Genomic DNA, 25,856 nt, shown 5'->3' with positions numbered 1-25,856 from the left:
TCACGTGGCCCGGGCTCTCCCGCCCCGCAATCCCGCGCAATCACTCTGAGCGAAACAGGAAAAAGAGGGGAGAAGGGGGAGGCGAGTACAGGAGGGAAACTGAATTAAAGTGGAGGGAATGGACATGGGATATAAAGCAAATGTAACGGGGAGAAGGAGAGGAGAGAAATATAAGAGGAAAGGAGGGAATGTTAATGAGAGAGTGACACAAAGCTAGGAGGGTGATAGAGGAGGCAGAGAGGGCTGGAAGCTGTTAATATGGGGGTAACATGACTGGAGGACCCAGTAACAGAGCAGCTCTAAAGCACATTTGGCAGGTGATGGTAATCCCAGTTTGATCCAGCTACCCACCATGTATAATGGTGGTACAAAAACCAGAGCCCGTGGGGTAAATGGCGGTATGAAAACCAGAGCCCGTGGGGTAAATGGCGGTATGAAAACCAGAGCTCGTGGGGTAAATGGCGGTATGAAAACCAGAGCTCGTGGGGTAAATGGCGGTACAAAAACCAGAGCCCATGGGGTAAATGGCGGTACAAAAACTATAGCCCGTGGGGTAAATGGCGGTACAAAAATTATAGCCCGTGGGCTAAATGGCGGTACGAAAACCAGAGCCCGTGGGGTAAATGCCGGTACGAAAACCAGAGCCCGTGGGGTAAATGGCTGTTTATTGAACTGCAGATAAAATACAAATGTGAGAGCATTTGGTTGCCGCCATTAGCGATTTGCGACAATAGGATCATTGTGATTGGCTGGTAAAGGGATCCCGAGTGCGATTATTTACGAATATGCAGAAAGTGTCAATCATCGGCTTGGTTTTTACCGAGCTTTTGGCAAATCAAAAATGTATGCTCCCGTTTAAACCCCTGTTAAGGAAAATGCTGTCCGACGCGCTTTTCACTCCATAGCCGTGGGCTTTGGTGGCCTGGTTCTGTACATGCGCAGGCAGGGTGGCGCTTTTGACTGGCCTGCTATATATTCACTGGACTGTAAGTTTCTCTGAAAGTGGGTAAGAATGATCAGGAAAGAGGGGAGATGTACAGGAGGGAAATAGAAATGTTGGCACAAGTGGCCATAATTAAAACTAAAGGGTGCGAGGCTTAGATGTGACATAAAGACATTTTACTGGGGGGCAGTAGATAAGTGGAAGAGACTTCCAGCCGAAATGGTAGAGGTTTAACTTTTATTAAATGGACTAAACTGTGTTTAAAGTTGTGAATATGCCTGTTTCTGTTGAAATAATGAAATAACTTCTTCTCCGTGGTTACATGTATTTATATAGCGCCAGCAGATTCCATAGTGCTGATGGTTACATACATCCCCAGAGAAGTTTTGGGAAGAAAAACAAAACTAAAGTTATAATACCATAATATAAATGATATAACAAAAAACACACAATCCCGGAAGGTTACATCTTACGTGGGCTTCGCAGCTGTCCCTGGAACTCTATTGAGGTGTGACTCATTGCAAATTTGGCATAATAATGGAAGGTATAAAAAGAATTGTCATATTCTTCACTTTCAGGAGCAAAAAATAAGAATTTATGGTGAATTTTAGGGGAAAAGTGATATATTACATACCTCTCAACAGTCTCTGTCATCATTGAATGTTTGGGTAAGGTGGATAGGTGGCCCTTCCCTGCTCCAACACAGGGGTCCGGAATTGGGGTCAAATTGAGCTGAAAATTTAAGGCTAAAACCATGCTCGCATGTTCACCAGAGATACAAGGAGTAAAGTTGCGTTGTCAGCATGCGGCTCATCCTTTTGCCCAAGTTTACCAGGTGCGTTAGGAGATATTTGGGTTTCTGTCTCATATTCCGCCTTTTTTTTTTTAAATTTTAATCCTCCTCAACCTACCTGGTGCTCGGACCACATACTGTAAAAGTAACACTAAAGGTCCTTTGGCGGAATTAATTATAATTATTTCTTAGATACCCTGTTGGCGCTCAAAGAGTTAATATAATTTCTATATTTTAAGTGCTTATCAGGATGTTTTGGGGTTTTTTTTTTTACGCTTAAGCTTGAATTAGAGCTTTATGTAATTAGATACCAGGCAGAAACACTCAACGCTAATGAAAGAAAACACTGATTAAATATTAACGAGATAAAAAGACGTGGAAATCAGGCAGAAGAGCACGTTCCTTTGGGGTTTGAAGCGAGTCCTGATTCCGCTGAAAAACAGCCAGATGGCAGAGGGCTATGGATTAAAAAGAATTCGATCGTAAAGGGGCGCATTTGCTGTTAAAAAAATAATAGAATGTGCCTGTGAATTCCTTAATTCTACACACTGTAATTGGGCTTTATAAATTAACCTCAACCAACGAGGAGTGCCAATGAAAGGGCTTTGTAAGTCAGCCTCCATCGTATCGCGCACCCTGTGTCGGCGCTTGGTAAATTGGACGAAGGGGGGCGGCCAGAGGCAATGTCCTGGTACTGGCCCGAGGGCCACACCTGACGTAAATACACGACTGGGTAGATTTAATCATTCTTGCTTGAAACACGTTACTATTCGGGGGGGGGGGTCTCCAATTAGCGCATATACCTGTTTCTAAAATGGTTGTAAATGTATCACTGAGCAGCTTCATGAATGTGCCGGATCTACCGTACGAGCGGCGTGGCTCCGTGAGTGATGTGATTGCAGATTGTGGTTATTTGTCTTCCTGCGGCACGCTCTATACATCATACATATAACATGTTGCACGCGTGACGCCCAGAATGTCCATGTACATTAGTCAACGTTCCTTACTAGATTAATGGCAGGTAGTTGAAGCCCCTTTTTTCATACATACAGATGTTACTTTTCAGCCACCCTCCGATTCCATCCGAAGTCAGTCCCTTGGACTCTCGGCTTGCTTCATGCCTGAAATATCATATTAGGAGATGAGTTATTTTTACAGCTAATGGTTTTATTGATGTTCCCATCAACATAGTACAGATAATCTATACCAATGTCACATAAAGAGCACAAAACTAGTGGGAATGATATTCCATCTTCATCTTTGTGTATTACAATAAATCATAAACCACATCTCCTTTGGCAGTCCATCACCCCACGTATAGGTAAGGTTTTGATATAATTTATTACCTCTGGGGATTCGTTAGGCTCTAAGGATGTGAGGGACCCTTGTAGATCCTGATGTGAAGCTCGTGACACAAGGTTCCCGCTGTATGCTGTGTAACATAAAGATACCGTACCTTAAAGGTAGCCTTCGTAGGCCGGGTGCGTAGTACCTAAGCGAGATCCAAAACCCATAGTTGGAAACTGGCAAAGACCGACGGCTGGCAGCAAGCGTCACAGGTGACAAAGGTGAGAAATCAGAAAGAATACCAAAAACCAACCATCTATTCACTCTATTGTTTCCCACAAGGCGGTATGATGTGAGGTCTGAAAACATACCATGCGAAAACTGTTTCAAAAAACAAAAGTCATTTTTAATCAGCTGTTAGAAATCAAACAAATTGCTGAGATTTCCCCTTTAAGTTTGGGAAGGGTGGGTTAGCCATTAGACTATTCCTTTCATCATCTTAAGGTTCAGTCATCCAATGCATCCATCATAAAACTATTAAGTATTTAAATGATTGAAATGCTCTGTGTAGCTCTCTGCCCGGGCTTATCTATCAATTCAAATGCATTAGGAATAATAATATAGCTAAGTAAAGCCTCCTACGTGCACCTATATAGGGGATGTACCTTATAGATCCACGTGGCATTGTGAACGGAAGCTGCAGCAAATGGGAATCAAACGGGGTAAAGATTTCATCTTTTACTGGCTACCTATTCGATGTAAAAAACGTAATATTGTGCCTACGGTATATTATTTTTTACACTTTTTCCCCTTAGTGAAAATAGATTTACTGACAAACTTGGCAGACTAGAGACAATTACCTGGCGTTTGGAAAACATAAAACTTACCCTTTAGTAAAACTGTTTTTTTCCTCCCCGTATGGAGAAGGAAATTCTCATTACTCTTGCGGCGAAAGATAAACTTGTTATGCGCGTTCCAAGCGCGAAGAGATGGTGAAACGCTATATATACCTGACACGCATGGGCAGTTTCCATTATGACTATCCTTCTCGCCGCGCGCACATAGAGATTTAATTACTTGAGTTCCAATTTAGAATGTGTTATAAGAAGAGCTGGGAGCCAATTTCATCACTCCCGTTAAGACATTACGTACCGGTGATAAGATGAATCCCAACTCCATGGTCTATTAGGCAAATCTTTCTTTACGGTAACCACTCACGGACTTTCCGAGCGCGATCGCGTCAATGAAACAAACCATTTTTTTTAGAATTTAGCATTCTGTTGCGGGTTATCCCTGGACCTCTGGGATTTAAGAGTGAACAAAGCGCTGGTGCATAATACATAAATACGTTATGTCAGAAGGCTATATAACCTTCTATGGAATGCATATGATCGGTTATTTGGGCCCTCCACCTTTTTTCAAGCAGGGGTTCTCTCGAGGGCTCCTGGGAAGACGCAAAACAGTGACAGTAAGGGAATGAAACATGCATGGCATAGGCACAGGGCTTCTCGATCTACGATAAGAGCAAGGACTGATTAACGCCGGAGTCTTTACAGCAGGAAAAAATGGTCCGAACGGCTCTTATGTGCCGCCATGTTGTATGTTTCTGTATTTCATGTGAAAGCGTGAATGTGTGCGTGATGAGGATAGTCATAACGGTAGCTGCCGGCGTGTGTCGGGGTATATAGCGTTTAGCCGTGACTTCTCATTTGAATCGCTCGTAAGAAGTTAATCTTTGCCGCGAGAATAATGAGATGGAGTTAAAATCTCTTCCTCCATCCTCAGGGGGCGCATCGACTAACCGGCAGTACCGTCGCCTATATGGATTTACGTGCAAGAAATTTCAATGATATTTCTATTTTCTTGTTTATTGATGCAATGACCTGCTTATAATCAAAGAGCATCCGGAAGAAATCTCCCACACTTAATTGATTGATTCATTATTTTTATTTACTCTATATTATTATTTGGGTAATACCTGTGGTTTTAACCCCTAAAGGATTAAGAGAAGGAGTAAGAGGGTTTTTTTTTTATACTTTAGGAATCTTTTTGCTTTCATGCATCCCTGGATGCAATAAAAACAATAAATAGGCTTAAACTACAAACTCATGTATAGTTACACTGTACAATGTAAAATAGAAGCATAATCATTAAAAAAGGCTGTTTAACAAGAATATCAAAAATTATGGATCTCCGTTTTTCTTTTGTTAATCAATACGAAGCAAAGCCACCCATAGAAACATAGAAGCATTAATCATTAGTCTGCCATATGCTTCCAATCCTGTTTTTCTTCTCTCGTCTTGTGCCGATTTCCCGTGAGCCGGTAATCTCCGGTAATGTAACACACATGTTAGGAACACGCATCGGCCGTAATTACAGAGCAGGAAGAAACGCTTTATTGTTATCTGTGAAAGCGCTCACCGCAGGCACGCAGAAAACTGCTCGTCAAGCGCAAGCGAGGATTGCACGACTGTAGCAATTATTTCTCAAGTTTTAAGGGGGGGGGGTAGAAAAAAAAGCCAGGGAGAGAAAAATAAATCGGGAATTATTATTATTTTTTTAAGAAGCAGTCGTGTTAAGATTTTTTTTTTTGTTGCAATAATACTTTCAAACAAAAAACGCTTGCGGGACCGCCACGGCTCTTATTTTTTTTCCAAATCCTGGAACTCCTCCACCCTGCCGCTTGAATAATCACCAGGCAGGAACGATCACATCAAACGCTGAGCAACCTCGGCTCAAATTTCAACGTCGAATAATGAGAAAGGAAAAAATAGAATGCGGAGTGAGATCCCAACAATCCAAAGATGAGTAGAAATGGTTCCTTATTCCAAATAGAAAGAAATAAGGAAAATAAATAGCTTCGCGCATGAGCTCCGCGTGCACATTAGCCAGCCAAATGGCCACCATAATGTATAGGTACATTTTTTTACCTCACTTCTTGTCATCCCTAAATGACAGGGGGGAGGGGGGCATTAACTGTCTCTATAATAAAACAGACTTGGGTAACCGAGGAACGCAACGTGTCATGGCATTGTGTTTGGAAGAGCTCAGTCATGGCTTTTTTAACCCCTTGATGACAATTGCCGGTCATGTCGTTAACGACAAATGACGTGCCAGGACCGTCATTTGTTAAAACGGGTAAAAAAAATCGATCCGTGATCGATTTTTTTTACCCAAACGGCGTTGCTGTAATGCCTCGACCTCGAGGCATTCAGCAACGCCATGATCGGAATCAGGGGCCATGTCTGGCCCCTCCCCGGGGCGTCAACATCCGCCATACAATGTATGGCGGCGGACGCCCGTTTTAAAAGCGTTTAGGAGGTGATCAACGATCACCTCCTAAACTTAAATGGTGTCGCTGGAATGCCTCGATCAGGAGGCATCCAGCGACACCAAACGCTTACCTCTTGATGGACCGCAGCTGCCGGTGATCTTCGCCATCAGCAAGATGGCGGCGGCCCGGGAAAAAAAAAAATAAAGATGAAAAGGTTCGCTAGACGGTCTCCTGACCCTCTAGAGAACTCTGGCTCCACTTGCAGGTTGATTACAGGTACTGCATTCAACCATGCAAGTCAATGGAGCCCAGCTTTCTAATCACAGTCTGATTAGAAAAAATAAAATAAAATTAATAATAATTAGAAAAAAAAAAAGTAAAAAAACAGTAAAATGTAAAAATAATTTCCCTCTGATGTCACTATCAGGGGAACCTTCAAGTTGGAAAAAAATGTTAAAAATGTTTTAAAAAAGGCAAAAAAAAATTAAAATATATATATAAAAAATATATTTTTGTGAGCAAGTCCTAAAATTAGCACATTAGCTTAAAACAATTCTCGCATGGAAAGAGTTAAAATACTGGCATATTAAATGCCCATGGGGTGTCTACTTTAAAAAAATGTATGATTTGATGGGGTAAATTGAATTGGCCGGATTCAACAAGGTCCCAATTAACACATGGGGGAAGGATGGCCACACATCTAATTTCCAATTAGAAAAATGCACACGTACCAAATGTGGCCTTTTAGTTCCCCCCAAAAATGACAAACCCATGCATGTGGGGTATCACTGTACTCAGGAGATGTTGCTGAACACATATTGGGGTGTCGTGTGACAGCGGCATATACCAGCAGCTGTAAATTCATACATAAAGTAGGTGTGTGTGGGAAAAATACACACACAAAAATACTACTGCAAACTTTGAAAAAATGCTGGTGGTAAAATGTGTGCATGCAAAGAGTTAAAATACCAGCATTTAAAATACCCTGGGGTGTCTAGTTTTCAAAAATATATGGTTTTGTTGGGCACACTGAAATGGCCCGGCTCAAAGATGTACCAAATAGGGCATGGGCAGTGGATCCCCAAATGCCAAAGTTCAACATTGAAAAATGTGCATGCCCCAAATGTGGCCCTTTTGCCCCCAAACAGCCAGGCAAAATCATTCATGTGAGGTATCGCTGTACTCAGGATATGTTGCTAAACACATATTGGGGTGTTTTATGATAGTGACATATACCAGAACCTGTTTATTCATACCTAAAGTAAAGTGTGTGAAAAAACAAATGCAAAAAAAATGACTACCATAAAGTTTGACAAAGGCTGATGGTAGAATTAGTGCTTGGAAAGGGTTAAAATACTAGCATTTGGAATACCCTGGGCTGTCTAGTTTTCAAAAATATATGATTTGATGGGGTAAATTGCATTGGCCGGGTTCAAAGATACCCGAAATGGCACATGGGGGGAAGAATTACCAGATTTGGAAAAAATGGCTTTGAAATAGCAAAACGCTACCTGTACTTTTTGCCCCATAATGTGTAGAAAAAAGCAAAAAAACATAAAAACATTGGGTATTTCTAAACTCAGGACAAATAGTAGAATCTATTTAGCAGGTTTTTCATTACCTTTTATAGATGAGTAAAAGATTTTTCAACTAAAAGTTAGAAACAGTCATTTTTTTCTAAATTTGTCACCATATTTTATACTTTTTTTAATAGTAAATAATATGATACAATCAAAACAATGTCATCTAAAGAAAGCCCTTCTTGTCCTGAAAAAAACAATATCTAATGTGTGTGGGTTCAGTAAACGGGAAAGAAGAAAATTACAACTAAACACGAGCAGCGCAGAAATGTTAAAACGGCCATTGTCACGAAGGGTACAAAAAGTAAAATCAGCCTTTGTCACGAAGGGGTTAAAGCTAAATTAACGGCAAAACGCCTACTTGCACGGTTATAATTGGTTGATAACCAACGTCACGACCTTGAGCCAGTTATATCCCGATTAACCCTTTAGGCTGTAAGTGCATACCGCACATTGTTGATGCAGAACCTGTGGCCGGCGACGCTGTTGCTTGCATTAGGATGGACAGCGTGTCGATCTGGCGGATTGTGGGCTTCCTTTTATTTTGAAATAAAGGCAATTTCCGGTGCGTTTAAGTTTTGCGATTAATGTAAACGAAAGTTGTGGTCAGACAGTAAAGTTGGAATATATTTCTCGCCACCCGAATTTAGTCCGGGACAATTAGATGTTGTTTTTTTTAGAGCTACAGCTGAAAAGGCAGTCAATTCTTCGTACTCGGTCGCTCGGTACCCTCAATAAAACAGTTTATACCCCAAATGCTGTTTACTAAGAGATTCTTGATATGTAAGAATTATCGGCCCGTCGCGGCCTTTATTATCTAGTTGATAAATAACCGATAAGTCGCCCCCCTCGATCTCCTGCCATGCCGCCTCTTCGGCTGTCTGGTGTGGATCTGTCAGTAACACGGGCCATCTGGTACTGACAGCAGGAGACGTCAGAAAGAAAATTTCTCCATTCAGCTCCCTAATTAATTACCAGAATTTGAATTCTTAATGATTATCATTGAGTTTTTCTCTATCAAAAATGTCGTGTGCAGCATGTTTTTTTGTCAGAGCGTACATTTTTTTTTCCGTGTAATTCTGAAAAAAAGCAAAAAAAGTTTAAAATATACCCAGCCTGACATATAATTGACATAGCAACAAAAATGCCACATTTCAATCAATATTGTGCATCAAATTATCCCGTTCGTTTGCAACAAATTCCCCCAAAACACTTGACCCCATCTCGTCTATGGTTACCATCCATTTATCAGTATTATGATCCAAGATTAATACATAGGTAGTGATTTCGTCTTTGCTTTGGACCAAATGTACGAAGATACATGTTCTCTAAGCCAACAGGACTTATGGGTGTGTGTTGGGAGAGTTTGGGGCCGACAGGGCAATAACTTCCGAGGGTTATTAGATTCCCAGCCGTCACGATTCGGTCAGGAGGGTCCCATCAGTCTTACTTTTGTTCCTTTCTTTTCACCAACGTCATAACAGATTGGTGCTCCAGCCGTATGTGGAATAAACTGTATAAAGCTGGGCGAGCCGGCTCATTATTATTATTATTATATTTTATTTATATAACGCAAACAATCTACGCAGCCCTTCACGGAGAGGGAAAGCATCTCAGACCACTCCTGTTGTTTAGTATTTTGATCATGACATCGCTCACAGTCCTCCTTCGCTTGCTCCTCTATAAGCCCTTTGATTTAACTGAGATGGATGAATACTATCGCTGTACATTAATTATACCTCGAGTTTGTAGGAGAACATGTTAACCCCTCCATTAGGGGAGCCCAGTGAGCCTCCCTCTTCTCTCAGAAGAAGGTCTCAGCTGGCCCTGCATAATGCATAGTTAAGCTAGGGAGGAGACGCCTCCCCACGTGATATTATTAATGAAATCTTCAGCTTACCTGCTAAAGTCTCAGTTTAGTAAATATGTATTTTAGCCGTAGCGGCTGATTGGATGTAGGAGGGGGTACAAGAACCGGACTATATACAACCTGTGACAAAGTGCTTGAAGTTGGTGATAAAGTCCCAAAATATATGTGGACACAATAAAACACTGCAAAAAATAATTGAATTAATGTGTACCGGCTTACCTGAAAATATTGGCTCTTATAGCTCTTGCCATAAGACAGCTTTGGATGATAGTGAATAAACAGCTCCCTCCTCTCTCACCTCCCTGTCTATATCGTAAATGAATGAAAATATGACTAATTCACACACATGGCCAGGCCGCTGCTCCCACTCGCCTTCCACCCACGTACCGTACATCATGTATCCACATGAATAACATGCCACCGTTGTGCCGAGGGGGGGGGCCTAAAACATTAATGTGATGTTTAATTTATTCCAAATTCTTTGAAATGCAGGATTTGTTTCTTCTCAAAGAAAATCCTGGCAGCTGTCAGAACGTTCTGGTCTGCGCACAGGCTTCGAGAATGAGACGTCGTCCCCGGAACAATGACGAGGCTCGTTGGACTCCATCAAAATGTATTCTGGGTCTTTGGATCTCCATTATCAGACACAATAAAGTATTTAGAACGCATGTTAATATCTTAATTCTTTATTTAGACTCCAGCTGGCGGCAGGGCAAAAGCCTTTCTTCTTTTTGTTTTGGTCTTTTGACAGGTTAAAGTGTTTTAAAGGAAGATCTACCCTTAAAATAACTTTAATATGCAGGGAAGGGGGCTAATTAACCCAATTTTGCTAGTTTAACCCCTTTTAGTGCCACAGAAGCGCGCGCACACCATTCTATGCCTTAGCTGCTTATCTCATTCCATTCCATAGCTTGTGCATCATAGGTGTCCCTTTACTCTACTTAAAGGCGTGCAGGTGTTGTAGAGGGATCTGGGGCATAAAACATACCCCTGCGATGCTGGGTGGTCCCTAGGTCTTAGGGTGCCCCCACGGCTTCTTTGGCCCTAATCTCTGGTTAATTAGGTTTATAATTTTAGTTTTATTGCTGAGGATGCGTTTCAAAAAGTGGATTTCACAAAAAAGTCAGCTAGGTTCGTTCGCTTTAGGCTTTTAGCATCTTCATTAAATAGCGACCACTCAGGGGAAGTCACCCGGGATAAAAGGAAAAGGCCGGTCTGTGTCTGGTAATATACTTAGACTCGGACCCAGACTGCCTATAGTGCTGCGTAATTACTCATCCTGCTGCCCTAGTGGCCAACGGCTTGAAATGTGGATCATTTGGTGATTGCTGGCCTAAAAGTGCCAACGCCATTTAGTCGTCCCCAATCCAGCCCTACCTAGGCCACACATATCCAGCCATGGCCCGCACTTAACGCCATCAGATGTCCGCCAGTCTTAAAGAGCTAGGAAAGCCTCGTCATCTCCAGCCCGGTACTGTGGAACGTATATAACAGCGTGTCCCTGCCAGACTCCAACCGAGTCCAAATGACAGAGCACAGCAGGCACGCGGCCACTACATTTTCACTTTGTAGCAAAGAAGAGACATTTTGCTTCGTAAGCAAGGGTCTGCTGGCATTTAAAAAAGTAATTGCAGACCGTAAGTATGTGGCTGTTGTAAGAAAGAAAAAAGGTTCCGTTGAGATCTTTCCCATCTCATTTGTAAACTAGCGGGGCTCCGATCTCGGCAGTCAGTGTTTGTTCTTTCGGAGTGCTGCAGTTAAGTGTTCGATACAGAAAAACGAAGACGCAGAACTCTACTTCCCGAGCAGAAAAAAGCTTTTGTGCTCTTTACAGACGCCCGGCATGTAGGTCACGTCTCAGCAGGCCGGCTCAGCAAGAAATTAAGTTTTTTATCGAGCGCGTGGAGTTCAGTCCTTCCCAAGTGGCGTGAAACCACTTTGTGAAAGTCATCTGAGATTGCTGTCAATCATAGGGTGGAAAAAAATACCCTTATAATCGGTGAATGAGGCAGCACATCAAGGCGCTTTGGAGTCTCTCTTTACACGTGTACGGGGAGGAAATCAATGCTTGCAGCTCTAAGCACCATAGCTGGCTGGCTGAATGCTTCCCATTAAGACAGAATATGCCTGTTACATGACCCACTAAAGTCTTGAACACCAAATCTGCCTTTGACGTAGTGACGCTAAGCGATAGATGACCATATAGTGTGACGGAATCCCCAATATATATACCTTAAGTGAATATATTTGCATAGGCATGTCCTAAATATAAGACAAGACCAAGAACTGATTAAGGTCTGAATCCCTGCAAAATGGATCAACTTCTGTTTCTAAGAGAACTCCCTTCTATGTCTGTCCTTATCAGTGTCTGCTCTTCCCATTACCTATGACTTTATTTTATTATTACATCCTTTGTACTTCCCAGCCTGATCCAGAACCATGACATAACTCCAAAACTCATAATCACATAACAAGCGCCAGCTCAATGAGCCTCTGAAAAGTCAGTTCTAATAAGCAGCCCTTACGAAAAAATTACTGCAGTTTTTCTGAAGTAATACTGCAGTTTTTTGGACATGAAAAAACTGCAATACTGCACTTTAACTGCAGTATTACTGCAGTATTACTGCAGTTTTACTGCATTTGTACTTCACTGTACTGCAGTTTTACTGCAGTTATTTTTGTAAGCAAGTACAAATGCAATAAAGCTGCAGTACAGTGAAGTACAAATGCAGTAAAAGTGCAGCATTGCAGTTTTTTCATGTCCAAAAAACAGCAGTATTACTTCAGAAAAACTGCAGTAATTTTTTCGTAAGGGAGTGTTCGGTTTGTACAGTTAATCTCCCCCGTCCTCTGCCAGGCGTCTCCATGATTCAGCCTCCTCACCTTCATTTCCAGGGATTTTGTTTTCTGTTTGTTCTCTTATTCATTGCTCAAAGAATGTACGCTCCTTACCTGGGTCCTCACAGCCTTTCTTTAATCAATTCTCATAAAAATCTCTATTGATTCAAACGTAAAGGAGGACTCCCACCATTTCTATTACTTGCTCTGTTATCTTACACCCATCTACCAAACAAGCACCCTGACTCCTTACAGTCATACCTGGGAACTCTCCAGGTTTGACCCAGAGATTGCCGGGTGAAAGACCAATCCTCCGTGTCAAGACCCGAATCCTCCGGGTCGTGGGAGCAGGGTCTTGACACGCCCCGCTGTCCACCCATTTTCCCTTTAAACGCCCCCGACTTCAGCAGGAACTCCCACTGACATCATCGGGGGACCGCCCCCTGATGTCAGTGGGCAGTCCAGGCCGTGTTCCGCAAGGGAAGTTCCCATGTATGTTTACAGTATTGCCTGTGGTAAACAATAGAATATCTCAGTCTTAATCACCCAGCCTGACACTCTGATTAATGAAAGTCTACAGAGGGAATGGACTTCATTAGGATTGCCATAAATCATCAGCTCAGTGTGGTGTTTGCACGGGGAAAGTCATCCAAAGTATCACATGACTGACAACAATGGCGACCTCCAGGTCTGCAGATAAAGGGATTTTATTGGAATAAAATAAGATTATATTATGCAAAAACTAGACCTGGTTTTCTTTTGTTAAAAAAATATATATATTTTTTTAAAATTGCATTTTTAATCTGATGCAAGTAATCCCCCTTAAAATGTGTTTTTTGGTAGTTATATATAATTTTCACAGCTGTATGTGTGAAATTATATTATACAGGCTTCATGAGCTTTTCAAATCTTGTTTGACAACCATTACCAGTATAATTCAGCCTCCTGAAGCTCAATGACCACATCCATTCACGGCTATCAAAGCCGGGATGCTCAGTGTTAAAGGATGCCTGGGTCGATACAAGCGTTTCTGCGGATACCATAGAGTTATTAAATAATCAGAATCATTATGGAAGCAAATATCAATCTGAATTAGCCATTTAATCATTTCAAGAAGCACTTCGACAAACTAGGCAGAGCCATTGGCGTATTTAATGCCACTTTTTGCTCCAGCCAATTGTTGTTGTAATTCTCTCCACTCTCTCTGCAAATTGCACGAATATCTCGCCCTCCAGGTCCTACCTCACAGTTCTTTGACCACTTTTCTGCCTGGCTCCCCTTCTTCTTCTCTCCTAATATCCCCTGTCTTATGGGTGATTTCCAAACTCCTCTCCCTGACATCCTCTTCTGGTCTCTCTCAGTGGACTAATCCCCCCCCCCCACACACACTGAGGGACACTCACTTGATCTGGTTTTCTCCACATTATGCTCCCTTTCAGATTTCTCCATCTCCCCCTTCCCTCCGTCTGACCACCACCTTCTAACCTTTTCTCCAGTCCTAACCCCTAACAAAACAAACTTACAGCGCTCACCCCATACTTGTAGGCCATTACCAGATAATCATAATACCAACTGTCAGCCTCACTGGAACCTCTCTTCCCTTCCATATTAACCCTTTCCTGTCCAGACGCAGCAGCCTCTTTTTATAAGAATACACTTGCCTCCTCCCTCTTCAGCATAGCCCCTGTTACTGTATGTTAACCGCCAACATTTGAAAGGCCAACCACGGCATACCAACATCACACGCTTTCTTCAGAAGTGCTGGCGCACAGCTGAACGCTACTTCAGAAAATCCAAATCCAGAGAAAATTTTACTCACTCGCACCTACAACTCTGCCCTCTCTCCCCAGACAGCTCTACTTCTCTACTCTCATATCCTGTCTTTTTCTCTCTCTGCTGTTGATCACCACCTTCTTCTTGACTCACTTGCTTCTATGGGCATTCGAGATACAGCTCTCTCCTGGATCTCCTCATATCTGTATTATATTAAGCGCTGCGTGAATTGTTGGCGCTATATAAAAAAAAGATAATAATAATAACTGATCTGGAACAGAGTGAGAACTCATACAAATGGCTAATATGCAGCTGGCGGAAATGAAATATTATTTAAACTAGAACTATGGCTACAAAAATGGGCTAGAATGGCTGTCATGGAGGGAGTTTCTGGCTTCTCCATCTTTTCGATCCGTTCTTGGCGGCTATGTCGATGCCCCCCCCCCCGACTCGGACGCAGACTGAGCAGATCATTCGCCGCCACACTTCGAATCAGCCCGAATGCACAGATTTTGTCGCCAATCCCACCTGCCTCGTAGTCCGCTATCTCACTCTCTCTCTGTGGAATTTGCTAGATGGCGCTCCATCCATCCATCCACTCATACATCAATCCATACATTCACATTCACGTGCTTTGTTTTGTTTTCAATATTAGTTTGTTTATGCATTTGGTTCTTTTATTGATCTCGGCAATTCTCCAGGACAGAATTATCTGCTGACGGATTCTGTAACATTGCATCCGCGACACTGAGCGTATTGTAACTTTTTATTCTGCCTGATGTCCAATTACGCACGTTCAGCACACTCAGATGTCTTCTTCCTGATTGTACTTCGCCCGATGTATACTGCTATGTTACGATGCCTGTTGTATCCTATCCTCGGATATCTGCAATGTTGTCTTCTTTTCAATAAAACGGAGATTTGAAAAAAACTTGAACTATTTGGGGGAAATAAAACAACAATATTTTTGAAAATATTTGAATCTAGTAATAAAACCATTGGGATCTCCCCTTTAACTATGTGGGGCTAAATAATAATATATTCACATGTACTCGTGTAGCGAAATAACATTAAGATGACTCCGTATCACACTTGCTTCTGTCTTTGGTGCATTAATGGGGGTCCTCACTATTACTATGGGCCCTAAACCACAGCTGACACACCCGTGCTCTGCACAACTCTTGCTCTGCGTTGCTTTGGGCTGTCGATCAGCGCTCTTTTGCTCTTTTTCGCTCCTGGCTGCTTTCTGTTCCATTTTTTATTTTCAGGACTCTGGTCAGTTCCATTATCGGCTCTCGTGGTACAAAGTGCTTTCTAACGAGATTACGGCTTTTTATTGTTGCAGCACCGTGGTTAGCTCCCTGGCATCAATGGTCACTTATATCCTTTTAGAACACTCTGCTTGGCTCCGAGCCTCGCTGCTTCAATTCCTGCCGAATAATAGCCTGTATTTTTATTATTCATATTATTATTATTAGTATTATCATTTATTACACAGTACCCACAGAGTTTGCGGATCTTAAAGAGAAAAAGGACAGTGTACCGTGTTAGCCAGTAAGATAGCCAGGAGTTAATGCACTTTTGTAAGAAAACTTTTGTCCTTAGGGTGCAGTTAAATAGGTGTTTAACCCCTTAAGGACCAAGGCTGTTTCCTTTCTTTCTATTTTTACACTTATGGACTGAAAGGTTATTTTTCACTTTTGCTATCTACTGTTCAATCATAATTTCCTCATCTCTCACTTAGTTTAAGCACAGAAATTGCATATATAGATTGGGACACCTAACCATTACACCAACACGGAGTTTTATGACATCACATTCTAAATACAAATGTAGCTGGTCCCCCATTTAAATTGTTTGGAAATGGCCCTTCCCAGATTGACGAGCAGCAACTATTGCTTCTCTAATATCATTGCTGATGTCTTTCCTCCTTGGCATTGTGTTAACACACACCTGAATGCTCCAGACCAGAAAACTGCTAAAATGTTAGCTTTTACAGTGGTGGTCACACTTGCTAATGATCAATTAATCAAGGACATTTGATTAGCAGCACCTGTCTGCTACTTAGCATCTTAATCCCTATGGAAACAGTAAGGGTGTACTCACACATGGCTTCTCCATTTTGGCTTAATTTTTGTTGAATAAATCATAACATATAATATAATATGTCAGATAATTGTTATTATGTCCTGATATGTAAAACCGTAGAATTCAAAGAGGCCTCGCATTTTATAGTTTTTGATGCATTATCAGTTATGTTGAAAAATAAATGAACGGTAACAATAATAACAAGGCTAATACTTCATTAGATACACTGTACGTCTTAACATAATGTCTATATATATATAAAATGTGTGTGCCTTTTATAGTAAAACAATGTTCTTGTGGTATTTTTTGGATTTTTTATTTTATTTTTATATTGACCAATTAACTACTGAACTGATCGACAGGCACCACAAGAGCAAAAATTCTTTATAATTAACATAACTCGTGGAAACTCATGGAATCTGTCCAAATTATTCTAAAAATCAGCTTTGCATTTTCTGCTCCGCATCTCGAATGATGAGATGTTGGTTGGTTCTGAATAATAACGGAATGAAACCTTCTCCATCTTCTGTGAGGGTAATCCACCTAGAACCTGGTGAAATGTCACAATAAGGAACATGAAATCAAAGTTGTACAATTCTTAAAGGTAATACTCAAGTTCTAATCACATGTAAAATGCATATCAGCATCAAGTGCATTGTGAACATGCCTATAGATCCATAAAGTCTCCTTGTCACATTTTGTCACAGATCTCAGCTTCTCTGGGTTAAAATGGTCTTTTTTAAACACAATTTTTATAAATTTAGCAATGTGCTGGAGTTTGCAGTCTTTAAAATGGACCTGTTATGTAGAAACATGCTAACATAGAACATTATGCAGTGTCACATAAGCTCTTGGGACCTTATCAATCTCATTCCATTGGAAGAAGAGACTATTGAGCTCTTTAATGCTTACATGGTTTACGGGCATTGTTTGATACTGCTGGATCATTAACAGGTAAGTGTATCTCCCCCAGGTTGCACCCTTTAATTGCCAAGGGGGGTGGGCAGTGATTTTTAATGTCTAACCTCCTGGCACCCAAATGATGCTTAGATTATCCTCACCCCCAGAGTTGGGATGGGGAAAGGGGTATTATTATTAGTTTTTATTTTACCGTGTTATTATTACTGGTGTTTATATTGATTGATTTGAGGCTGGTGCTAATGAATATGATGACTGTATATGAACCAATAAATAATAAATAAAAATTACAAAGATCAACACCAAATACAAAAAGTGGGGGAAGTTTCCTTAAAAAAAAACTTGCCAAGTTTCATTTCAATGTTTGTTAGGTGGAAGCTCTCCCGAAGTGCGCTCAGTTGAAGTTTTCCATGACACAATAGGAAGGACCTCTTTTCTTTTTCAGAATCATCTGGAGAATCCTTGAAGAGTAAAGAACGCAAATTTAACACCGAGTTCTGAGGAATAATAAGTCGAAATGTGACTATCACATAAAATGGGCTTTGGCACAATGCTGCTTCCAGCAATATTATCACATTTCAGTCCTTGTTTTACGCTTCAGCCACAGAAATATCCGTTAATACGGGCATTCCGGCAACGCGAACATCGGTGCTGGAGCCTTTCAATTAGCTCCAAGTTCCAATACAAAGGACATTGGTAGGATACGGACTACATGGAGCACCAGCTCTTATTACTTAATAATAAAATAATGAAAATCCATTTCTTCTGCAGAGACCAGCAGGCCTGGATCTTCGTAATACAGCAGAATGTACATATGGGATTTTTGGAGAAGACCTCTCTGTAGTGGGGCCGGAGAGCCTGTGGTCTAAGTCTAAGGCATCCTTACCTCAAGTCTACTGTCTTTGTGGGATAAAAAATGTAGACGTCAAGGAATATTTTAAACATCAGCAGTGTGCTCTCTATACCTGATGGCAAATTCTAGTTATGGTGCTTCTAAACTGCGTGTCTTTTTACAATAAAAAGGTACTTGTTGGGGCACAAAGAAGCATCCAAAAGATATTAAATTACCCCATTTTACTTGAATAAAGAAGAATTTAAATTCTGCATCACACAAAACCTTGTTACAAAATATATCATGTCGGAAGTTACACAAGAAAGGGTAGATATTAACCAATAACTGCTAAAAACATATTTAAACATGAGTATAATGTGAATCCAGCCATTTACCCCATCTAGTCTGTTCATTTTCCATGATGTAAAGACTCAAACCTTAATCAGTCCTTGGTCTTGTCTTCAAGATAGCCTTATGCCTGTCCCATGCATGTTTGAATTACTTCACTGTATTACTACTACTGGTAGGCTCAACTACGTATCCACCACTCTCTCAGTACAATACAGTAAAGTAAAAAAAAAATACAACCAAGTCAAGAGATTCAACAACTTAAGGATATTTAGACCAGACCCAAACAATCTTAGTATAGTTTGCCTGTACAGAATAGTGGTCCTGTGAATATGGCTACTCAACCTACATTGTATTTAGAATATAAGTACATAAAAAAAGTCCCATGCCTAAAAATATATGTAGATATATAAAGAGATTACGGAAAGCTGTCACCAGCGATGGAATTAGGGGCGGGGCATGATTTGGAGCATATAGCTATACATTGTAGTTGCCCTGCTTTTTATCTGCATGATTGTCCATTGACCAGACTTTTGGTGATCTTGGAACGAGGAGATCTATCTCTTCATCTAGAATGGTTAGAATGCCTTTTTGTTACTACCTTAGGGTGGCTGATTGCTCCAACAAATCCAAGTGTCATGTATGTTGTGTTGTGAGCGGTCGCGTGAACTACACGTCGTGAAGCTCATGATCTACACATGGGTGGGAAACGGGAACAAGATTTTAAGGGTTTACAACAAGAAAGAAGGAAAGACCAAAACTTACCTCAAACCCAACAGATACATATTCAGGCTCCTCTGTGTTTGGGTATTGCAGTAGCTTTGTGTAGTTGGTTACCAAGTCTTTAACTTCAGAAATATTCAAATGTGGATCTACCAAGACTGGGTCAGCGTTGCTAAGGTTTTGGGCCGTGGGCACAGATGTTGTATCAAGTTCCGAGAAGTATTTGTCTGGTGTGCATGGTTCGCGGAACAATTCTCCGCAATGATCCTCCTGGTTTGTTCTAAGTGTCTCGCAAGCTACGGGATCAGCCTCGATGTTGTCTTTGTAGTCCTGACCAGATGTTCTTTGTTCACAGCTAATGCTCCTGAACAATTCAGATCTCTTTTTTATGAGATTTGTAGACTGTGCCCCTGAAAAGGTTGGTATCAAAAGCTCCTTGTTTAAGCTAATATTGTCACACGGGGATTTCTTTTCTGGAGTCGGTGAGCTGGAGATACCATCTAACGTTACATTTTGCTTACCGTTACAAGCTGGTAAACCCTCCAAAGGCATGACTTTTTTGGTGATTAAATGAGCCTTGTATTTTCCTGAGCCGGATGACGAAATAAAAGCTTTCTCATTTGCTTTCTGCATTCCAACTAAAACCAATAATGTTGTATCTGTCAGAAAATACATCCCTTTGGTTTTTTCATTCTCTTCCAGTTTGATTTCTTGAATGACAGGCGCACAAGTCAGAGTTACCGGATACACCAAGATACAATTAGACGTGTTGGAAGCTATGGCCGCGCTTTGAGCTTGAGGATCAAGAACAAGTATATCAGGGGTTGAGATACCCGGAACAGATACTTTTCTGGTGGTAGTCACATTCTTCTCAAAAGATACAATTATGAGGTTTGATAAATTCAGGTTCTTCCCATCAGAAAAGTGAGTGAATTGAACGACTGGACTAGGGTCCGACTTTCGATGTCTTCTAAGGATCTGAGAAAGATCTGTTGGAAGTAAAGAAGGAGACTTCAACAAATCAGCAGGTTCTGATCTTCCAGAATCTATGGATAGTCTTCTGTTATTCATAGACAGCTCTTGGCCTGAATGCTGTACAATTGAACAATCTAATGTTGCATGTCTGCTTAAATTAGTATGATGGTCTGTTGACGTTTCAGTGGTAATAACAACTTTGTTATCTATGATAGGTTTAATGGCATAAATTGTAGCATCAATATCAAAAAATGGACAAAAAGAACAAGGACTCAAGGTTTTCCGAATATCATCCCATATGTAGGAATGCAGAGCCATGTCGATAGCAACGACCACACGACAACCATCTGTAGTCCAGCATGCACAACGAATGACGCCACTACCTTGAATATCAGCCTTAACACTGGCATTATCTGCATGGACATCGTGCACAACTGAGATATCCCGCTTTGTGAGAATTACCAAGATGTCTTTGCTGGGATGCCACACACAACCTTGGGGCAGAACAGGGAGAGGATCCTCGATCTCACAAGTCTGGGAAACAACTAGCCTGTCCTTTTCCAAAATATCATAAAACAGCTTCCAAATAGTCACATGTTTCTTGTGCTGAACGGCCAACAGCGCCGTCGTGTCCCTTCCCAAAACAGGTCCCCAGTGAAGACCATGGACGTGTTCGAAGTGCCCGATGACCACAGAATTTCCCAACTTCGCTTCTTCCCCTTCGAGATCCAAGGCTGTCAACACAATCTGTCTGCCGTCTGTCCAGGCTAAGCCATGCACCGGATGGACTGCTTGGTATAAGGCATTCGTTCCAGATCTGAGAAGTTTCAGCTTTCCTAGATCCATTAACGTTGAACAAGGAAATTACGCACAAAAAAAAGATCTCCTCTTTAAATGATTTTACACAGACAATTTTGCAATAAAAATAATAACCAATTTTCATAAACACACCTCACAGTATCTAATAGACTTCTAAGGCACTTTCCTACTTTACATCAAGCTTAGCGACTGTAAATAAATCCGTTTAACAGCTAAATCTACCCTGTTTCCGCTATTCCAGAGAAGTTAAAATCCCCATGGGACTCTGTGTCTGGCTTAAGTAATTATTCTTCATCTATATAACCCAGAAAGTCTGTCTGGTGAGATTATGAACACACATGTACTAAAAATAACATTCTAATTCATTAACACATTATTGGCCAAAGTTTTCCAGTTCAAAGGCTGATCCCCAGCATGGCACGTCCATCCTGATTCTATAAATAGAGCCGTTTCTGTATATTCCGATTGCTTGTAATTCTACTTTAAATCATCATTGCATTTCCACCAAATATCTAGAATCTACGCAATTTTTATTCTGTTAAATTTTTGTAATTTATTATTTCCAAATCCCCACACATTTGTACTGGCAGTATAGAAATGAATAGTATGCCGTGTACATACTGTGCCAATTACAGTAGCTTACAAATACCCCATAGGGTTAAAAAGAAAGAGATAAGAGATATAGGGCCAGTTACAAAGGGCATAATAACCAAATGAACCAAAATTTCTAAAAATAATGATGATAACTAATAAATATACACTTTTTTAATCAAAGACTTCTTGGCTAAAAATACACATTTTGCAGTGCTGTAAAAAAAGTATTTGCCCCCTTCCTGATTTCTTCTATGTGAAAAAGTAATTGCCCTCTTACTTAATCAACCAATTAACCAAATTTACTTGATAATTGGGTCCAATTTCATGAGACACCCCCAGGGGTAATTACTGCCAGCCCTGCTGAATCTAAACATCAAATAGAGCCTGACTTGCTAAGTGAAGCAACAGATGAGAAACAAAGTCATTGACCTCTACCAGTTTGGAAAGAGTTACAAAGTCATGTCTTAGGCTTTGAGACTCCAGCGAACCCCGGTGAGAGCCTTCATCTACAAATGGAGAAATCTTGGAACAGGGGCCAACCTTCCCATGAGTGGCCGGCTGACCAAAATTCCTCCAAGAACGAATTGACAACTCATCCAGGAGGTCACATAACAACCCAGACTAACGTGTGAAGAACTGCAGGCTTCACTTGCCTCAGTTAAGGTCTGTGGTTATGATTCCACAATAAGAAAGAGATTGTGGAAAAATGTCATCCATGGGAAAGTTACAAGGCAAAAACCACTGCTGGCCCCAAAAAACACAAAGCTCATCTCACATTTGCCAAAAAAACATCTTGATGGCCCGCAAGACTTTTGGGATAATATTCTGTTGACTGATGAGTCAAAAGTGGAACTTTTTTGAAGACATGTGTTATATCTGGTGTAAATCTAACACAACATTCCACAATAAGAACGTCACAGCAACATTCACAGTGGTGGTAGCGTGATGGTCTGGGTGGTGGTAGTATGAATGTCTGTGTGGTGGCAGTGTGATGGTTTGGGTGGTGGTAGCATGATGGTCTGGGTGCTGGTAGCGTGATGGTCTGGGTGGTGGTAGTGTGGTGGTCTCGGTGGTGGTAGTGTGATGGTCTGGGTGGTGGTAGTGTTGTGGTCTCGGTGGTGGTAGTGTGATGGTCTGGGTGGTGGTAGTATGATGGTCTGAGTGGTGGTAGTGTGATGGTCTGGGTGGTGGTAGTGTGAATATCTGTGATGTGTGATGGTCTGGGTGGTGGTAGTAGTGGTGGTCTCGGTGGTGGTAGTGTGATGGTCTGGGTGGTGGTAGTATGATGGTCTGAGTGGTGGTAGTGTGATGGTCTGGGTGGTGGTAGTGTGAATATCTGGGTGGTGGTAGTGTGATGGTCTGGGTGGTGGTAGCATGATGGTCTGGGTGCTGGTAGCGTGATGGTCTGGGTGGTGGTAGTGTGGTGGTCTCGGTGGTGGTAGTGTGATGGTCTGGGTGGTGGTAGTGTGGTGGTCTCGGTGGTGGTAGTGTGATGGTCTGGGTGGTGGTAGTATGATGGTCTGGGTGGTGGTAGTGTGGTGGTCTCGGTGGTGGTAGTGTGATGGTCTGGGTGGTGGTAGTGTTGTGGTCTCGGTGGTGGTAGTGTGATGGTCTGGGTGGTGGTAGTATGATGGTCTGAGTGGTGGTAGTGTGATGGTCTGGGTGGTGGTAGTGTGAATATCTGTGATGTGTGATGGTCTGGGTGGTGGTAGTGTGGTGGTCTCGGTGGTGGTAGTGTGATGGTCTGGGTGGTGGTAGTATGATGGTCTGAGTGGTGGTAGTGTGATGGTCTGGGTGGTGGTAGTGTGATGGTCTGGGTGGTGGTAGCATGATGGTCTGGGTGCTGGTAGCGTGATGGTCTGGGTGGTGGTAGTGTGGTGGTCTCGGTGGTGATAGTGTGATGGTCTGGGTGGTGGTAGTGTGGTGGTCTCGGTGGTGGTAGTGTGATGGTCTGGGTGGTGGTAGTATGATGGTCTGAGTGGTGGTAGTGTGATGGTCTGGGTGGTGGTAGTGTGAATATCTGGGTGGTGGTAGTGTGATGGTCTGGGTGGTGGTAGCGTGATGGTCTGGGTGGTGGTAGTGTGAATATCTGGGTGGTGGTAGTGTGATGGTCTGGGTGGTGGTAGTGTGATGGTCTGGGGCTGCTTTGCTGCTTCAGGACCTGGGCGACTTGCCATAACTGATGGAACCCTTAATTCAGAAAATCCTGAAGGAGAATATACGGCCATCAGTCTGCGACCTAAAGCTCAAGTGCAGTTGGGTTATGCAGCAGGACAATGATCTGAAGCACACAAGTCCACCTCTGTATGGCTCAAAATAAACAAAGTGTAGGTTTTGGAGGCAAAGTCCTGACTTGAATCCGATGAGATGCTGCGGCGGGACCTTAAAAAGACGGATCATGCTGAAAACCCCTCCATTGTGGCTGAATTGAAACAATTCTGGAAAAAAAGAGCGGCCAAAATACCTCCACGGTGACATAAAAGGCTCATTGTTAGTTTGATTACAGTTGTTGTCAAGGGTGGCACAATCATTTATTAGGTTTTAGGGGAGCAATTCCTTTTTCATATATATATATAATCTTTTGATTAACCTTTAACTTCAATAAATGAAATGATAAAAAGCTGCATTTATATTTACCTACACTGTCTTTGTTGGATGATATGAACCATTTAAATGTGACAAATAAGGAAAAATAGAAGAAATCGGGAAGGGGCACATACTTTTCTTAGGGCACTGCGGTATATACATAATTATATATATATATATATAAAGCAAAATGTTTTATATGTTTTAATGTGTTTTTATTTAGAGTTCATCCCATTTAAACAAAAGGTTATGGCTTACGTATGTTTAAGAGCCACTAATCCGCGTACCACAGACGCTTTTCTTCTGTTTGCAGAATCTGGACTCCAAAGAAAATGTAAAATAACCTTTAAATAATCCAGTAAATGATAAAAAAACCTATTTTATTGGAGACTCCTGGCTCCAGCAGTCCTGCCTCCTCCGGCTGAGCCTTTTAGCAGAATGCGATCTGCAAACCACTGAATGTAATGTTAGGTATTAGGCACGGCTTTTAACGCTCTCTTTTTACATAAAGGTAGAGTAATTCCCTATACAAATACTTCTGTCCTCGGCTGTGCCGTACATATGATGAATTTCCAGCTCTGAAAATACTGTCATTTTCTTTCTTTCTGTATTTCTTTCTTACTGTCTTGTTTTTCTGTATTTTTCTTTCTGTCTTATTCTTTCTTGTCTTTCTGTCTATCTTGTCTTGTATTTTTCTTTCTTTCTCTTTATTTCTTTTTCTTTATTTCTGTCTTTTTCTTTCTTGTCTTTCTGTATTTTTCTTTCTTTTTTGTCTTTTTTCTTTTTCTTGTCTTTATATCTCTTTTTTCTTATCTTTCTATCTTTTTCTTTCTTGTCTTTCTTTTTTTTCTTCCTTTCTTTCGTAATATCTGTTTCGCATCGCTAGCAATTTACTCGTAGTTGTTGTACACCCCCCCAAACTTTATAAATTACAGAAAAATCAGTGTGTGTGTGTGATCTCTAGGAAGGGTTGAGTTCCGCATATTAAGTAATATTCTTCTAATGAATTGGTCATTCTCATATAAGGCTAGCACTCACCAAAAACATAAATCACAGCCATCCCGACACGTAATTGCAAACCCCTCCAAGGACTCATAAGAAATAAGAAGGCGTGTTGATGCAAAAGATGACATTTGTCTTTCATTTTTTCCTTCTCCCTGCCCATTTCCACTTAATGCTTGACCAGCAGTGCACCCACCAGACTTTGCTCGGACGGAAGCGCAGTATGGAGGGGTTACAGCTTTAGGGGTCCAGACCCGGGGCAATTGTAGATATGATTACAAAGTTGCCTTCCAGCTACTTAAACATAGTTACATAATGCATAAGGTTGAAAAAAGACCTAAGTCCATCAAGTTCAACCCTTCTACCTAACCTTCCTATTTTTGGCAAAAAACCCCCCAAAAAACCCTAATTAAGCTACTTCGAATTCTACCATCAGGGGAAAAAGTTCCTTCTTGACTCCAAAGAGATTTGAGGGCAGCGTCCACTAAATAAAATGCGTGCACAGCTGCGCACTATGCTTTTACGCTATTGCAGTGTGTGGCCATGTGTATCCAGCCGGCAGCCGCACACTGCATCACGCGATCTGCCACTGGAGTGGCAATGAGGGTAATTG

The 25,856-nt window shown here is 41.5% G+C and overlaps 1 pseudogene; it reads right to left on the bottom strand.

The window, feature by feature from the left end:
* On the bottom strand, positions 1-21,088 carry LOC149288312 (WD repeat and coiled-coil-containing protein pseudogene; annotated as a pseudogene).
* Between the last annotated feature and the right edge of the window lie 4,768 nt (positions 21,089-25,856).

Source organism: Sceloporus occidentalis, unplaced genomic scaffold (assembly GCF_023333645.1).
Source record: "Sceloporus occidentalis isolate IW3139 unplaced genomic scaffold, rSceOcc1.0.p SCAF_52, whole genome shotgun sequence".
Lineage (NCBI taxonomy): Eukaryota > Metazoa > Chordata > Lepidosauria > Squamata > Phrynosomatidae > Sceloporus > Sceloporus occidentalis.
This window is presented reverse-complemented; position numbering and strand designations above follow the sequence as displayed.